At 34.8% G+C, this 17,826-nt stretch overlaps 1 pseudogene; it reads left to right on the forward strand.

Moving 5' to 3' along the window:
• The window catches only part of LOC107587887 (neurobeachin-like), a 258,279-nt pseudogene that overhangs the window by 120,733 nt on the left and 119,720 nt on the right, over positions 1-17,826 (forward strand).

Genomic DNA, 17,826 nt, shown 5'->3' on the forward strand with positions numbered 1-17,826 from the left:
TTGTTTCGCAGTGTCATATATATATATATATATATATATATATATATATATATATATACGTATATATAATTTATGTATGTATGTATGTACAGTATGTGTCAAGCTACCCCCCAACCACCATAAAAATTAATAAATAAATATATAAATAAAAAACAAAAATCCATACCACTCGTGTCCTATATTTTATATTTTCTAAAGTCATACAATAGCTTTGTGTGAGGAATTGACTAAAATTGTAATCTTTATTCACTGTGTTCACAATTTACTGTCATTGTATAGAAAACAGCCATTTGAACATCTAAACTCATGAGGTTGAGAAAATGATTTTTGATTTTTGGGAACTATCTCTTTAATAAATGAATCATGTCGCGGCGAGAGACGTCCTTGCTGCGAGTCCAACAACCTCAAGACGTTCCCCTTCTCATCTCCGCACTAATGCACCCAGACAGCGGGACGTTCACCGCTCGCAACCTTACGACCCGCTCCGTTTCGCGAACTGTCGCTTTTATGAATAAATTAGCGATAATCATCTTGCACTTTTTTATTTATGCCTCCTAATCACTGTTATTCATCTACGGCCGCCGACAGCCGGTGTCTCTATCCAGTCAAGTGGCAGCGGGTGCCGCAAAGGTCAGCCGGGTCTGTTTCGTGTAGCAGCTTAAACATACATAAAGGATCTAGCGTGGAGCCGGAGAGATTTACCGATGGACGGCCTCCAGATGTCAGGAGCAGCGCTGAGCAGATAAAAGCAAAGCGCTCCCGCTGTCTCTTGACAGGTTGGATTGAGATGCTGCAAATTCTCAAGAGCCATTAAAGTTTGTGGGTTACAAAGCTGGGGGAGGAAAAAAACTGACTGGCTGAGGTGCACAGCTCAAGTGCAAGTGCTACAATTACAATTTTTTTCCTCCCACGGTTTTTGTGGTGCACATTTTTGGCTAATGACTGCGTTCTCAGCTGAGTACGTTTTGGCAGGCAGTTTTGACAGGAGTGCTTGACAGCTGCGACTGGAATTTGGAGGCGGAGGTTAAAAGATGATTGGAGTTTGAGTGAAATTAAGTTCTTGGCTTTGAAAAAGTATTTACTCAAGTTTTCAGTGAAGCAAGGAGGTGACTTGTCAGACAGTGCAGTCGTAATCACGAGAGATAAGAGAACCAATTGGCTCGTGTACAAAAAAGGGATTTGTTCATATTTTTATCCTGTTACATGAATAAAGAAAGTACATAAACAATGCAAGTAGAAATATGTGAAAAGATCATAAAGTCGGGATCAAATATAAAGGTCAAAGGTGAAAAACTTATTTTGTGTGTAGTAAAAAAGATATGATGAAATATAAAGGCCGTATATAACTACAAACACCTATTTAAACTGTAAAAAAAAATAAATATCTAAAAAATCTGAAAATTATTTACTTTGTAATTAATTAGACTTTCTTTCTCTCTTTCTTTCTTTCTTTCTTGAATAACAATTAACTAATTAACTATTATTATAGTAGTATTTTCTATTTAAGTAACAATATATATTTATTTTTTGCTTTTATGTAATATGGTAATTATTTATTATTACTTTTATTTTAATTTACATTTAATTGAATTAATTATTAGATGTAATAACTAATAATTAATATATTTATTTCATAATATATTTTGTAATATATTTATTTATATAAATGAATAATATATGTATTTTATTTAGTATATTTATTTTCTTTCTTTCTTTCATGAATAACTATTAATAATTAATAACTTAATTATTATTATAGTAGTACTTTCTAATTAAGTAACATTTTATGTATTTATTTTTTGTTTATTTTTATGTAATATGTATAATTATTATTATTTATTATTACATATATTTGTATTTAATTAATTGTTTATTAATTTATTTGATATGTATATTCTTTATTTGTTTATTATTATTTTTATTTTCTCTTTAGTTGACATTTTAATTATTTATTGACTATATTAATTATTTACTATTACTTTCATTCATTCATTCATTCATTCATTCATTCATTCATGTTCCATATATAATTATTTTGGGGTTGTTGTTATTATTATTGTTGTTGGTTTGTTCTATTTTATATATTTATTTATTTACCTTTTTGTTTTGTTTTCCAACTATTTTTCTCTTTTCCATGGGCCCCCTTACGGCCCCTTGAGGCTCCCCGGACCGCAGTTTGAAAACCCCTGTGCTAAAATATGATAAACTCAGCATCAGCTCAGTGAGTCAGCTTTCCCCAGCATAAGTCCCTCGCTGGAGATGACAGGCCGGAAGTGATCTTCTCTTTTACATAAGGGATCGCATTACCTCCTTCTGGAGGTACATGTCATCGCTAATGCACATCACATGGACAGCATACTCATCTGAGCCCCTAAAATCCCCTCACAATCACACTCACCTCCCACTGGGGACCCTCAGTCTCCAGCATGAAGAGAAAGAGAAAAATAAGTGTGTTACAGTGCTAGTGCAAAGGCTACTTGAGAAGAGACAGCAGACTGGGACTTGGCTCTGGGTCTTGGCTGATGTCATTTTCTTTTGGCAGGCCAGTGTGCCCCACATCTGCATCTATTTCCTTATTTATTTTTGTCACGTGGGTGCTGCTCTACTTGAGCGGAGGCTAGTGAAGAAGCACTGAGCTGAGGCAGCCGGTCCCAGGCGACAAGCCGCCTGACTGCTGAGTAGATAATGAATGGTGGAGGAGAAATAGAGAGAGGGAGGCATATTGGGTCAGTTACTACATTTGGAGACCAGATGCGCCTCAGTGTTGTCTCTTTCTGGCTCAGTGAGGGTGCTCACCAGTGTGTGATTTTTGATTTTTTTTTTCCCCCTCAAACTTTGATATTTTGTAATAGTCTATTCAGTTTATCAGTTGTGCTCTGTAGTTTTACAGTGGCTCCAAAAGTATTTTTAATTTCAGTCATTTAAAATGCTGTTATCAATTACTCACTATCATGTTGTTTCAAACCTCTGTTTCTTAATTATTTTTCTGTGAATGAAATGTGATGGGGTCCAATGGACAAAAACAGTTCTTCAAAATATCAAAATATCTTCTTTTGTGTTCCACAGAAGAAAATAATGACTGTTTTATCATTTCTAGGAAAACTATCCCTTAAAGCCACATTGTAAAATACATGAATTTCTGTGCATTATGTAACCAAATATCAAAACAAGTGGAATTTATAATGTTTCATGAACAATATTTCTTTCGCAAAAAGAAGTTTGTCAGGCTTCAAATTATAATCTTGACTCTTTGAAAGTTGAGGGTCAGTAGGATTTGATTTTGTTGTTCTTTGTTTTTGTAAATTGATCCAAAGTGACATTTTTTTACAATTTTCAATGTAAAAAATGAAATAAAATAAAATAAATCTATCTAAAAATCGAATAAATGCCGTCTTGCTGAGCATAAGAGATTTCTTTCAAAAACATTTAAAAAACTGGCTTAGCTTTAGACTTAGCTTTATTTATACAGAACCTTTAAAAATAGTGTTTACAAAGGTCTTTACAGAAAACATGAATGTCGTAATATGAAACTGGGGAATAAAACAATTAAAAGAATGCTTCAAACACACAGACCGTCTGTATAAAATGCTTAAAACACAATGGGCCCTATAATACACCAGGCGCGACGCAAGTGTTTTTGCTAGTTTCAGCCTGACGCAGTTATCATTTTCACGTCCTGCGGCACGTTGTTTAAATAGCAAATGCATTTCCGCCCATTTGTGCGCTCATGGGCGTGCTGGTCTGAAAACAAGGTGTGTAGCATCTGAAATAGCCACTGACCAACAAAAACCTGGTCTAAATATATGGCGCAGTATTTTTTTGTTATTTAAAGAGCGCGTTAGTAATATGCACCTATAGGTGGGTCCACAAGGCACCACGCATACTCTGCTTATTACACACACAGGGGCGTGCAGCAGCACACAAAAATGCCAAATATTAAAAATTAAAGGATTACACCGTAAAAGATTATTATTGTGTATGCTACCTAAAAATAAAACTGCCTACATATCATAATGGATAGTCACTGCATGTATCAGAATTAGGCTACCTATTTGCTCACGCACGAGGAGCTCCGTTTCCTATGTAGCATCTGAAATAGACTGCGCCACTGACCAACAAAAACCTGGTCTAAATATATGGCGCAGTATTTTTTTGTTATTTAAAGAGCGCGTTATTAATATGCACCTATAGGTGGGTCCACAAGGCACCACGCACACTCTGCTTATTACACACACAGGGGCGTGCAGCAGCACACAAAAATGCCAAATATTAAAAATTAAAGGATTACACCGTAAAAGATTATTATTGTGTATGCTACCTAAAAATAAAACTGCCTACATATCATAATGGATAGTCACAAGGCACCACGCATACTCTGCTTATTACACACACAGGGGCGTGCAGCAGCACACAAAAATGCCAAATATTAAAAATTAAAGGATTACAACGTAAAAGATTATTATTGTGTATGCTACCTAAAAATAAAACTGCCTACATATCATAATGGATAGTCACTGCATGTATCAGAATTAGGCTACCTATTTGCTCACGCACGAGGAGCTCCGTTTCCTCTCTGGAGACGTTCTGTCTTTGTGTGTGTCTATGTCCACGTGTTTGTCAGGTTTAGGCTTTGAATCGTTGTTGTCGAGCTGATCCAGGGCAGCTCAGCCTGCACACCCATCTGCTGACCCATCTGTGCACGCACACACACACACCCACACACTCACATTTGGACAATAAGCCTGAGTCAGCAGAGATAGTCGCTGTCCAGGGTGCTGGTACATCAGTCATTCACCGCTCTACCTGTCTGTCTATCTGTCTGTCTGTATCAGTGACCCTCATTCCAAATCCTGCTTCAGTGGTCGACTGGAAGCATTTTCCCATTAATTTTTAAGTGATATAAATATGTATTTTGCAATGTTTTGTGGGAGTGGATGGCTGCTTCTAGCAACAGTGCCTTTATTTATGAATGAAACTAAGGAGAATCTCTTTTCACCAGGAATTCCAAAAATAAAGTCTATAGCATTCAAATGTTTGGAGGCTTTTTAAAAATTAATACATATATTCAGCAGGTTTGATCAAAACTGTGAAGGGTTTACATTGTTAAAAAATAATAAAAAAGAAAGTTACTTGAGTGTCAAATCAGCATATTGCAATGATTTTTGAAGGATAATGTGATACTGAAGACTGGAGTAATGGCTGAAAAAATTGGCTTTGCATCACAGGAATAAATTGCATTTAGAAAAATATTTAAGTAGAAAGCAGTTATTTTAAACTGTGACAATATTTCACAAAATTACTGTTTTTACAGTTTTTTTATCAAATAAATGCAGCATTGGTGAGCATAAGAGACTTTTTCTATAGACTTTTGAATGGTAGTGTGTAATAATTAGTGTATTTTTATTCTTGATGAATGCATATGCATAAAAATATAATACTTATAAATTAGGATTTTGATAAATAAACATTGATTAAATATAAATATACTAAATGATTTATACATATTTATTTAGTTATTTATTTAAAAAAAAAATAAAGCACTTAGAACTGATGGTACAGTAGGTCTTTCTTTGAAGGTTTGTGTGTAATCATTGAAAAAAACTAATTATTGGACAGAATGAAGGTGATTTTTCTTCCAGAAGCCAGCAGTTGCGCTCCATATATTCACTGGATAGTTTATTTGAACAATTTAATGAGACTAATGTTGTGTTTGGCTTCTTGGAACGTCTGCTTATGTTCTAATAACAAACTAAATTTACAAGTATTAAAGTACTGTGTATTAACGTACTGTGTACTTTGCTTGATGGAGTTATTTCTGAAGTAAATGCTGGTACTTTCAGCCTTGGAGTGTTTATATAACAGCCTATTCCAGTTTATTTAGATACATTCAGTTTTTAGTAGGGCATCTGTGATTTATGAGCCACACCATGTCACCATTTGGGACATATGTGGCCCCTGTGCCACTGATTTGGAGCCCCTGTTCTGTTTCATTAGCACCCTCATATAAGTCACCAAGCCCACAACAGTTTCTGCCTTTTGGAACACTACAAATTCTCATTAAATATTTTGCTGTGGATTTTTAACACACTCTTCTAAACTGCTGTGTTTCAACTTCTCTGCCAGTGCTGAAGAAGTAAAGTCGTGCCCTAGATTTAAATTTGAACTGTTATCATGCTGAGATTGAGGTTGTTTACTATTTTTTCTTCCTCCTCTGAGCTCCAAATGTTATTTATTGCTTGTCAACACTTAAAGAAGCATGCACATTTGAATGCTGCACCAGATTGAAGCCTCTCTGTGGGACGGGAAGAGAATAGCGTTCCACAGAAAGGCCATGGTTCTTGTTAATTAAAACAAAGCTTACTTAATGATGTGTAAAATGACAATTAACGCAAAGTAACCTAGATCCCATAAAAGATGAATGAAGGCATTTTCTATAAGGGTTTAAAACAGAGAATTGTGAGGTTGATTGTGAGTTGTGAGGTTGATTGTGTGTGATGTGCAGATGTGTACTTTATGTGTGTTTAGGGACTGACTGAATGCCTTTTTTTTAATTCCCAGTTGAAATCCGTATTTTCTTTATTCTAGACTCCTTTGTCATGCCATGAAGGATCATATCGTTCGAGTGGCCAATGAAGCAGAGTTCATCCTCAACAGACAGCGAGCCGAGGACGTCCACAAGCATGCAGAGTTTGAGGTAGATGACGTTTTATAGATCTCCATGGATCAGTTCAGGATTGAGATATTTTATAGTGCAATATGACTGAATTAAGTAGCTAGATCGGCTAAAACGCAAACTAGATTATAATCAATCCCAGATCAGAACTCTTAATCCCACACTGAGTCCATATGAAACTAAATAATCTTCAAAGAAATCTGTTTTTGCGAATCCGATACAACATGAGAGAGAAAATCTGTAGTGAAGCCAGCAGCGGGGGAGGCCCATAATCCTCTGCTCATATCTCCTACAAGGGAATAATCCACAGATATTAGCTCAGTACTGAGATATTTAATAACTCGTCCCTAAATTATACATAAGCGCACTCTGAAAAGTAAGGAACCATGTTTAGAGATTGTATTCATGTCTCATTTAAAACCATTAGCTGTTTCTATCAAGAGACAGAATACAGTATGTTCTTTTTTATTAGTATTTCTCTCTGTTAAGGTTTAGATGGGAGCTGTCAAAGATCAGCATATTTGTGCCTTTTTAACTTGATTGCTTTTAATTTAATTTAATTGTTCATAATAAAACCTAATATTGTTTGAAAGAAAAATACTCCGTAGCATAAAATTATTATATTAAAACATAAAACAAAAATATGATTCATATTGTTTAAATATGTAAAATGCTTGAAGACGGGATGTATTGTGAATATAGTTATTGGTGAAGGGAATTTATAGGAATATTTGTACTATAGGAATGTTATACTAATTACAAAATCACAATCTCTAAATGTATTTAATTATAATTATATACAATTATGTATAATTGTATTCTTATTATGTAGAAAATTTATTATTCAAATTTTATTTAAATTTATATTTAAATTTTATATTCATTTTTCCTGTCTGAAAAGTAATGAACTGCAAAAGATGTGTCATGGAATGTTTCAGCTGTTTTTGTCCATATAATGAAAGTCAGTGGGGTCCAGAACAACACAGGACCTTATTGGACAAAAAAAAAATACATTCTGTAAAATATCTGTGTGTCTTCCACAGAAATGAGAATGGCATTTAGTTTTGGAACAACATGAGAATTAGTAAATGAGAAAGTAATATGCGATATATGTTGTATGTTGACATTGTAAAGTAATGGAAGATATTCTTTGCTCTTAAAGGAACAGTTCATGCAAAAATGAAAACACTATCTTGTTGTTCCAAACCTGTATGACTTTCCTTTTACTGAAGAACACAAAAATAAGTTGTTTTGAGGAATGATTCAGCTGTTTTTGTCCATATAATGAAGGTCATTGGGGTCCAAAACAACACAGGACCTTATTGGACAAAAAAAAAAGACATCTTCTTGTGTCCCACAGTAGCGAGAACATCATTTAGGTTTAGAACAATGTGAGAATGAGTAAATCGGAAAGTACATGGTAAATATACGATATATGTTATATGCGGACATGGTAAAGTAATGGAAGACATTCATTGTTCTTAAAGGAACAGTTTATCCAAAAATGAAAACACCCTCACGTCATTCCAAATCTGTATGACTTTCTTTCTTCTGCAGAACACAAAAAAATATGTTTTGTGGAATGTTTTAGCTATTTTTGCCATATAATGAACATCAGTAGGGTCCAAAACAACACAGAGCTCACTAACTGGACCAAAAAAAAACTTCTGTTCCACAGAACAAAGAACATACTATGTTTGGAACAATATCAGGATTAGTAAATGGTATTATATTTGTTGTATTTTGACATGGTAAAGTAACAGAAGACATTCTTGGTTCTTAAAGGAACAGTTTATCCAAAAATGAAAACGGGAATGGGACGACCCTCACGTCGTCCCAAACCTGTATGACCTGCTTTCTTCTGCAGAACACAAAAGATGATGTTTTGAAGAATGTTTTAACTGTTTTTGTTCTTATAATGGAACTAGGATGTGAATGAAAGTCAAAACAACATTGTATGGACAAACCCTTTTTAAAATGTCTTCTTCTGAGTTCCGCAGCAGAAAGAACGTTATTCATGTTTGAAATGACATGAGGAATACATAAATGATGACACTTTTTCTTTTTGGATGAACTGTCCCTCAGTTCTACTTCATTCTTCATTGATGCGTCGTTCAGCATCATTCCTGTTTTCAGTGTACTGATTCATTGTGATGATTACTGTAGATGTTAATCTTTTACATCTTTTCTCTCTCTCTTTCTTTCATCCATATTTTGGTCAGTCTAACTGCGCGCAGTACGCGGCAGACAGGAAAGAAGAGGAGACGATGTGTGATCACCTCATCAGTGCCGCCAAACACCGCGATCATGTGACAGCCAATCAGCTGAAACAGAAGATCCTCAACATCCTCACCAATAAACACGGAGCCTGGGGTGCAGTAGCGCAGAGGTACAGCTGTGTGTGTGGGGGGGTTTCTTCAACTGTGGCCACTTTTGGCCCTGTAGCGTTTCAGAAAATAAACTTTTAAAAACACACTTTTTCATATTTTTGAAAGAAGTATCTGATATTCATCAAGGCTGCATACAAATACAGTACAAGTAGTAATATTGTAGAACATTATTACAATTTAAGATAACTGTTTTCTACTCTAATATACGTATATTTAAAATGGAATAAAAAAAGGAAGACAGAAACAAATCTGTACCTTTAACAAAAGAAAAAAACAACCCCTGGTGGCATAAAAGTTGCTGTAGTTGAAGAAACACCTGTGTATGTCAGTGTGTGTGTGTATGTGTGCATGTGTTTGTAATAGTGTGTATCTTCTCAATGGTCTGTCTACGGTCTTTTTAGAGGCGAGTATTACACTATTACCTTTGTGACACAAACACACACAGCCAGGCCTCTGATGTGACTCCTATTTAATGTCATTTTCTTGCTCTCCACCAGGGTCGGTCTACAGGTCAGCAAACTCAATTACCACACCAGGCCACTAAATCCTCAGAGACAGATCACCGGTGGTCAGGCTGTGTGTGTGTGTGTGTGTGTGTGTGTGTGTGTGTGTGTGTGTGTGTGTGTGTGTGTGTGTGTGTGTGTGTGTGTGTGTGTGTGTGTGTGTGTGTGTGTGTGTGTGTCTGGCTCTCACTCTCAGTCTCACAGTGGAGCACCTGGCAGTTGTTACAGTGGTCTCAAAGGTCCTGTTAAAAAAATACTGACTAGAGTTCCGTTTCCCACCAAACACACACAAACAGACCCAATATAATCCAAGATCTAAGACATCATTCTGTACAGTGTGACAGTTTTATCTCAACATCATGATTGAGAAGAAAGTTAAGAAACAACAACCAGCACAATCCGTTTTGAATGTAGTGGAGTAATAATTTCAATGCTAAATAAAATACTTTCTCATAACCCACCTTAATATGCTGAGACAACTATAAGTAAGCTGTCTGTGTTTCAACCAATGTGGTGTGTTTGGGGTGGGAGTATCTGTTTGTTTGACCAATGGCAGGCAGGAGAATCAAACCTGTTTGAAACAGTCATTATTTTAGCAATTCCACTTGATGACAGTAGAGGGGCAGAAATAACGCATTAAAACAGTGCTTAATTTCATTTTTATGAATTTTTTTTTAACTTCTTAATTTTTTGACTTGCTGCCAAGTTGCAATAGCTAACAAGACAAATACCTTACAAGACAAATGATATTGTAAAGCAACTTTCCATTTCCATTATTAATATTAAAGAAATATAAAAATATTAAGAAAGACATTTTGAGGGTGTTTGTTCAATATGTGTAATTTTCATTTGTTTTAATTAGAAACAATTTAAAAACTAATGGGAAAACAAGACACACTTGTGACTTGCGATCTGTAAAACTGTATATGTGTGTGTGTATATATATATATATATATATATACACACACACATATACAGTTTTACAGATCGCAAGTCACAAGTGTGTCTTGTTTTCCCATTAGTTTTTAAATTGTTTCTAATTAAAACAAATGAAAATTACACATATTGAACAAACACCCTCAAAATGTCTTTCTTAATATTTTTATATTTCTTTAATATTAATAATGGAAATGGAAAGTTGCTTTACAATATCATTTGTCTTGTAAGGTATATATATATATATATATATATAATACATTTTAAATAATATTTAGATATTTCAACTGGAAAATATTGACAGAATGTTTTATTAAAAAATATAAAATATAAAAAAAAATTATATATAGTGTGTATTACTGTATATATTTGTGTGTGTGTGTGTAATCTGTGTGTATGTATGTGTATATATATATACAGTATATTATATATTAGTGTAGCTGTAATAATATTAGCAAAAAGTCCATAATTGAAATAGCTATGGTATTGCCTGCAGCAAAATCACCTTCAGTTCCATTGGTGGAACACATGATGACTGGATTGAGATTCTCTCTGCCACCATTGGCCGACAGCCAAGAGACCCATACACAAACACACATTCCAAGCACAATTACTGATTTGCCTTCCAAATTGGCTGGATTTGCAGAAACAGTGGCTGTGGGTTTCTTATTAAATTTGAGAAATCCACTGCAGATGGTTGAATGTACATGATGGCATCATGTTTACCCGCTCCAATAGGAAACATCAGCATGAACTGCTGCAGTGGAAATTGAGACGATAGTTCAGCTGCTTTCACTGATTGTACTTCTGTTATCAGTTTTGACGAATCCAAATATGCTGGATGTCCCAATTCTCATCTGTCAGACGTTGTTTTCTGAAATGTCAGACACAGTCTTACATTAGCGGTGCTGTAACTGCACTGTACCACATTCACAGCTAAATATGTATGTGGGTTGTCCTATTTTATTTTTAAATCTGTGTTTAGAACACATTTCCCATGTGCTTACAGTAGAAAGCAAGAAATAACACACTGCAGGTTTTCATGTAATTTACATTTATTTATTGACATTTACTAACGCTTTTAATTTCTTAAAATTTATTACTATGGATGATTGAGAGTGTCATATTTAAAAAAAAATGTTCATGTAATTTACATTTATTTATTGACATTTACTAACGCTTTTAATTTCTTAAAATTTATTACTATGGATGATTGAGAGTGTCATATTTAAAAAAAAATGTTCATGTAATTTACATTTATTTATTGACATTTACTAACGCTTTTAATTTCTTAAAATGTATTTACTGTTAATATGGCACACAATTCTCTGTGAAATGTCAGTAACATAAAAGTCTGACCATTTTCAGAAACATGTTATGTAATTGTGGCTTCCAGTTTCTCAAATGCTGTCTTAAATTTATCGCATCAAAGTCCTTCATACCATAATAATAAAGTGCATCTAACACCGACTACACAAAATAATAAAAAGCTTGATACGGTGGTTTGGCTGAAAGTCTCTGCCACTATTGAGACTTATTCAAATATTTATGAAAACCACCTGGAAGGCATAACATTTGCATTGAGACAAAAGGTTATTGAGCTGGGGCACATTGTAAATGGTACCACAAAACTTCCAACAAATTCTAATTTAATGGTAACCTGCTGGAGAAGAAAAATGATGCAATATGTTCATGAGCTCAAGGCGGTGTTACAGCTGAGCAGCTTAGTCTTATTCAATGCTACATTAACTTTCCCATTTATGCGGCTTCTGTAAAATAGAAAGCCTGCGGCATTCTGAAGCATGCGTGTGTGTGTGTACTTTGCATATGTGTGTGTTAGTGTGTCGGCATGAAAATGTATTTGTATTAGTGTGTTTGTGTGTCTTTGAGCATGAATGCAACCAGATTGGTTTTCTGCTTTTACTTTGTGCTACAGCCCAGGGACACGTGAAAAATGATCGAATTCTGGTTTGAAAAATGCGCTGTATCATGTTTTCATATTTAGGCTTCTGAAAACACAAATGCCAAATGTTTCCATGATGCTTTGGAGCACCGCTTTGATTTTAGCCATTAGTTTTTTTGTTTTTTGTTTGCAGAACAACTGCAGATGTTTTTATATTTTGACAAACACTTCCAGAAAAGCAGTTGTGTACATTATTAGATATATAAATAAATGTTCTCTGTTATGTAAAATCGAATAATCTGTAAAGGATGAAGCACCGAAAGATGCAACACTGCATAGCAATTCCTGAATAGCTGCATGAGGGCTGCATCCAGCCTACGAATCTTCAGTTCGATCATACTTTATGCTTGCCTGATGATGAATGTCCCCTGTATTGAGTCAGCATCAGAAAATCAATACTTCTCAAATTGAAACAGTATAGGGTTGTATTGATCTGGGCTGCTAAATCAGAAAGAGAAGGCTTTGATAGGACGTTGCCAGACAGCTCTGAGCCCAGTAATGACACGCTATCAATTTTGGCTTTACACTGATAAATCAAGTCGAAAATTGGATGTCAGATTTTTTTCTTCTGGCTTTCCACTGAGGGAGTTATTTTCCTTTCCCTGTCCTGTTGACCTCTGGCCTCTGCCAGTGAATTATAAAGTTCAGGTGTGTCAAAAGTGAGAAGATGTCAACGTTGGGACTAATGATGGAAAAGAAATCTATGAAATTGAAAAATCATGGAGCCATTTATTTGCATGTCATTGGCCTGTTATCTGGCTCTCTGAATCTTATGTCATATTTTGAGGCAATGTAAGGCGGATTATTGTCATAATCAATTAACTAGGTTGCAAATCTTTTAACCTTTCTTCCTGTAGACTTGTTTTTTAAGTTGATTTCAGTGTGATGGATACAACTGGATATAAATATTCCTGTATTATTTTATATATTTTAAAACTTCGAAAAGTGTGCAATTTCTGTATTATCCAAGCAATTTTTAATTGTTTTAATTTATATTTTATTTATTTATATTAATATGGCATTAACATTAACAATCCTCAATAATATCCATAATAAATAAACAAAAATTAAATAAATATTTAAATGAATATATTTCTATTTGTTATTTATGTTTATATTCTCATTTCAGTGTGATATGTGATTTTAGTTGTTCATATTAATAGGATTTTTTATATTTTTATATATTTTTTAAATGTGCTTTACAGTTTATAAAGTGTGTAATTACTATACTATCCAAACTGTTTTTAATTAATTTAAAATATTTCCTTATGTATTTATTTATTCATATTAATATGGCAGTCATAATCCTCCATAATCATACCCATAATAAATACATAATACATAATAAATATTTAAATACATATATGTATCTAAATAATAATTATAAGTAAATATATATTTGGATAGCACAGAAATTACACGCGTTTTAAAATGTACAATAATAATGCAACAATACACCTTTCAAACAGTTTTATTGTACATTATTATGGCATTATTTCGTTATTTTGCCTTATGTTTGTTTTCTTCAGCAAGTGGTGTCAAGCTACAATATTTGAGATAAGTTATTCTGCATTTTTAATCCTTTTTAATCCCTATTTATTTTATATTATTTAAAACATGGCCATTGTGTGTTTAAATGCTAATGCTAGCTCTGCAAAACCCGCTCAGTCTCAGCAGTCTTCTCAAGCATCATGTCACACTGAATAAAGCAGACACTCACCGATTTTCAATCAGCATTTTTGCCATGCAATGGCGCGTAGCTGACTATGCTTGGTGTCCAATAATACTCCTTCTTAGTGTCCATTACCTGGAGTTTAATGTAGCTCTAAACAGTCGCTAATTGCTCCAGAATGGCTGCCTGTAACAAAAATGTAAAGTCTGTGGTCACAGTGGATGGCGTCCCGTTGTTGCGTTCATGCCCTTTGTCAACGTCAGCACTATGGCTGACAGCTGATCGAGGACCAGCATACCCTCTCATTTACTTAACCTGACTCGGGTATTGATTGTCAACGCTTTCTCTTGTATAATAATTTTTTTTTGGTGTTGACTGAAAGGATGGCGGTGAAGAAAAAAGACAGTGCCAAGAGATGGAGAGTAGTGGCATGTATTGATTTGTTGGAAGGTGGAGAATGAAGGAGGCACCATTTCCCTTGAATAACGGTGTGCGTGGTCTCTTGTTTGATGGATGGCAGGAGTCCGGTACTGGATAATAACTTGGTGATAGAATGGAGCCTTCCAGTTACACACGGCTTGGTTAAGCAGTCTCATTGGGAATGGTTGAAAGGTTATCAATTCTAATAGCAGCAATTGAAGGGGAATATATACAGCCCTTATGGGGATTTGGCCCCCAAAATTGGGATTTTGGTCTGAAGTTTAAATAAAAAAAAAACTCTGTCTGGATTTTCATTTTTTTGTCAACCTATTTCTTTAAGCTAATTAGGGAAAGCAGGAGAGAACAGTGAATGTGATTCAAATGATCTTTGACATTTGAAGACTGATGGAGGAACCGTTGAAACAACTCTTAAACACACCCTTACACACTGTAAAAAATTATTTGTTGACACAACTTGACTTAGTCAAGTCATCTTGTTGCATTGGAACAGTTAAGTTTAGCAAACATTAGGTGTTAAGTTCACTCAACTTATACGTAGTTGTTGAAATAACTTGCAGTAAATTGAGCCAACGTACTGTATCAATTAATGAGCATTTAACATTTTTAGTTAAGTCAACTGAAAAACATATTGGTTGAACTTAATATTTCATGTTTTCACAACCATAAACTAAGTCTAACTGACATAAAATAGTCATTTGTACTCCACATCATAACTTAACTATTTGAGTTTACTGGACTTCATTGCTTTGACAAGAAGTTCTGGATATCTATCTGGAACCAGATATTTTTATGAAATCAACTGCAAAATTTAAACTCACAGCATTTATTTTTTTAAACGGATACATTGCATCCAAAAACACAGACACAAAGAATTCTCTTGCAAAGATATAAAAACACTACACAAGAAAAATCTTCACATACACAGCTCACACAAACATGTGCAAACTTCTCTATGCACAGACCCATCTTAGTGCCAAAATAGTACAAATAAATCTCCTTGTCATTATCAGATTTCATTGCAGGAATAAATGTACATGAATAATTCACAATAAGCCGTGTTAAAAAACGTCACTGTTCAAAAACGGTCTTCAATTCCCAATCGTAGAAACATGTCAAGGAAAGAGGAAGCAGTACAAGGTAACAACAAAACCGTCACGTTTGAAAAAAATTCAAGAATACCAATGTTCTACTTAAAACAACAATGCTCTTACACTTTAAACCAGTCCATTGATTAAACGGTATCAAGAAGGGAACATTTTTTTGTTTGTTTGTTTTCCATCTTATCGCAGCCACTTGCTCGTCAAGGAGTGAACTCTAGCAGTGCAAGAGACATTGCATCCAAAAACACAGACACAAAGAATTATCTTGCAAAGATATAAAAACACTACACAAGAAAAATCTTCACATACACAGCTCACACAAACATGTGCAAACTTCTCTATGCACAGACCCATCTTAGTGCCAAAATAGTACAAATAAATCTCCTTGTCATTATCAGATATTTTCATTGCAGGAATAAATGTACATGAATAATTAACAATAAGCCATGTTAAAAAACTTCACTGTTCAAAAAACGGTCTTCAATTCCCAATCGTAGAAACATGTCAAGGAAAGAGGAAGCAGTACAAGGTAACAACAAAACCGTCACGTTTGAAAAAAATTCAAGAATACCAATGTTCTACTTAAAACAACAATGCTCTTACACTTTAAACCAGTCCATTGATTAAACGGTATCAAGAAGGGAACATTTTTTTGTTTGTTTGTTTTCCATCTTATCGCAGCCACTTGCTCGTCAAGGAGTGAACTCTAGCAGTGCAAGAGTCTGACCCGACTCCAATAAACAGACGCTGTATCACTTCAAATGTCAATTTTAATTCCTTTGGGTAGTCGAGGTTTAATGCGTACACCAGGCCCATCAGGTTCAGAAAAGCATTAAGTACATCACTCAGGTGATGCATTACCACTTCTTCCTCAATCACGAGGGCAACGTCATTGCAGAACGCTGGGAGAGGTCCACAACCACTAGGCTTCCAATCACCACACCCTTGATCACATCCTCTTCACAGTCACTGGGCTTTATAGAATGTAAACAAAACAAGGTACTATTACTTAAAAGCAATTACACAAATACAGTCCCCAGACCCCTGCAAATTAAGAGATCTAATGTTAAATTTTCCATTGTTTTGCCTTACATGTTTCAGCTTACCTCACATATCTCCATGAATTTTGAAGGAGTCTCTCGCATGTACCACAGCAGGCCCAGCAATGCTGCTGTCCTCATCCTTTGGTTTGTTGTCTGTAAAATATAGGATAGTTAAAGTACCAGCTTTATTCGTTCAATCCTTTGTTTTTCTTCATTCGTTTATCCTTTCTCCCCCTCCCATTGTCTTTGATGCTTTTTAGAAAAAAATAAAAAGGATCTTGCCTCCCCAGGAGCAGGATTGGGCACCCCTGCCTTAAATTCATTGGGTTGTAACAACACTTTAAAGGATTTAAAAGGATAGGTCACCAAAGCTGATAATTGTCATTTACATTTATGACATAATACAACCACAAAATCAAACCTTATTAGTTATTGTGTCATGACATTTGATCAAAAGACTTGCAAGAACCAATGAGGTTTGATATTCATGTAGAAGCTAATACAATCAACCATTTTTGTAAACCAAGACTGACATTTTTATGCTTTCATCATACAAAGAGATTGTATGATTTCAGAAGACTTGGAATATGACATACAAATCATATCGGTTACTTCTTAGACACTTACTCTGAACACACTGATATGGTCACAAGTTAAATGCTTCTTCAGAGATAGGTCACTCCTAAATGTGCATACACAATCTTTATAGATGCATGGGAGTGGACAGTGACTTGCCTGATGGCAGTGTTTCAGCTTGTAGTGTGCGAACCTCATCGATACGGAGATGTGCTTCCACTCTGCTTGCACTGTACTGATCCTGCAAATAAAAAACAAAAAAGTCAAACTCCAGCCAAATACACATACACATGTTACATACAGAAATATTCACTGAAAATCTTACTTGAAACCAACGATAATGAGATCAGATTAAGAAAACGCTAAAAAGTCGCTTATATGTAGACTGTTTATCTATTTATCAACATTAACTTGATCCACAATTTTAGCAGTGGTGGGAAGTCCGGTTCTCTCGGACAGTTCGTTTCAATGAACCGGTTCACCAGTTCTTTTACGTCCTCACCTAATGACGCCAGTTCTATCGTGAATG

This window comes from Sinocyclocheilus grahami, unplaced genomic scaffold, assembly GCF_001515645.1.
Source record: "Sinocyclocheilus grahami isolate Dianchi unplaced genomic scaffold, SAMN03320097.WGS_v1.1 scaffold6.1, whole genome shotgun sequence".
NCBI classification, from domain to species: Eukaryota; Metazoa; Chordata; class Actinopteri; order Cypriniformes; family Cyprinidae; genus Sinocyclocheilus; species Sinocyclocheilus grahami.